The 1,683-nt window shown below is 38.9% G+C and overlaps 1 pseudogene; it reads right to left on the bottom strand.

Annotated features, from left to right (window-relative positions):
• Positions 1–411: 411 nt before the first annotated feature.
• On the bottom strand, positions 412–848 carry LOC139016867 (ribosomal protein uL24-like pseudogene; annotated as a pseudogene).
• Between the last annotated feature and the right edge of the window lie 835 nt (positions 849–1,683).

The raw sequence follows: 1,683 nt of genomic DNA, 5'->3' as shown, positions 1-1,683 counted from the left end.
CCCTAAAACTCAAGCTTCTTTTTTTTATTTTTAATATTTATATTTCTTCTTTATTTTTTATTTTAAAATTCAAGCTTCTTGAGAACATGAGGCATTTTACATTATTCCATATTCCTTACAGAGAGCTAAGCATGGTAAACACAGCAAATACTTAATACTTATGGGCTTCTATACAAACACTTTCCAACCAGGAATGTTTTATTTATTTTTTTATTTTTTTTGAATTAATAAACATTTCCATCTTTTATTCATAAAACTAATTCAAACAGCAACAATAGATATACAGAGCCACATATCAATAACAAACCAGGAAGTAAACAAAATATTCCAGAGACATCTTGAACAATTTTAAAGGAATACACACCAGGCTAAAAACCTACAACTAAACCGTGGTTACACAACAGGTTACATTTATTCCTGTATTTTCTCAATAAGTTCTTCCTTATATTTGCCTTTCTCTTTTCCAACTTGTCGAGATTTGGCTTTGCATTCAGGAATTTTTTTCTGATCTTTGTCCAGTTTTAGCCTGGTGGTACCACCTTGCTGGGGTGAATGCCCATGTGGACAGTTGTGCCGTTAGTCTTCTCATGCTGCACCCGCTCGATGTAGATGACATGTTTGTTTCTGTACATCTGCACTACCTTGCTGACTTGCTGACCTTTGTAGTGTCTTCAAACCACCTGGACCTCATTGTCCTTGTGGATGGGCATGAAGCAGAAATTGTACTTCTGCTGTAGCTCCTTGGAGAGTGGGGAAAACATGATCTTGTGGCACATGTGCAAGGGGGCATTGAAGTGGCATTTGCGGTTTTTGCTGCAGTCCAAGCTCACGAAGGGGTTGAACTTCATGGTGACCATCTGGCACCGGAAGTGCTCCCCAACCAGAAATGTTTTAATAGGCAGCCTCCAAAAACTTGAACTGGAAAATCTAAAAGTAGAGTGCTCAGATTTCAGACATCAGGTGCTATAGCAGGATTTCTATCTCAATTAAACTCTAATTCTGAACTCTCAACAGTCTGGACCAGCGGTTCTTAACCTGTGGGTCATGACCCCTTTGGTGGTCGAACGACCCTTTCACAGGGGTTGCCTAAGACCATCCTGTATAGCAGATATTTACATTACGATTCATAACAGTAGCAACATTACAGTTATGAAGTAGCAACGAAAATAATTTTATGGTTGGGTCACAACATGAGGAACTGTATTTAAAGGGCCAGAAGGTTTCGAACCACTGGACAAACTGCCCTTCACTATCTCCAAAGTTTCTTATCCATCACTATCCCATTTTCCTCCACTTCAAAGCAAGTTAACAAACAAAACCTTTAATTCTGATCTTCCTTACCGCAAGGGAACAGCAAACCTCAATCGAAATAATTTCCCGACAGAAGTCTCATCCAAATACTGCGAAACTGAGGACTATAGGACTGACTGTGCACATGCGCAATCACAGGCTCACGTTCGGCGTGTCAGCATTTTGAAAAACCCTAACTTAACTCTGGTGCCGTGTCACATATAGAAATTTTTTGATATTTGCAACCATAGTAAAAGACTTATATTTTTGATATTTATTTTATATATTTAAATGCCATTTAACAAAGAAAAATCAACCAAAAAAACGAGTTCACGTGTCACCTCTGACACGCGTGTCATAGGTTCGCCATCACTGTAACTAGTGGCAGGCGCC

This window comes from Myotis yumanensis, unplaced genomic scaffold, assembly GCF_028538775.1.
Source record: "Myotis yumanensis isolate MYYU_CA2020_CCGP unplaced genomic scaffold, mMyoYum1.0.hap1 SCAF_9, whole genome shotgun sequence".
NCBI classification, from domain to species: Eukaryota; Metazoa; Chordata; class Mammalia; order Chiroptera; family Vespertilionidae; genus Myotis; species Myotis yumanensis.
Note: the sequence above shows the minus strand (reverse complement) of the source record. Positions and strands in the feature narration are given on the sequence as shown.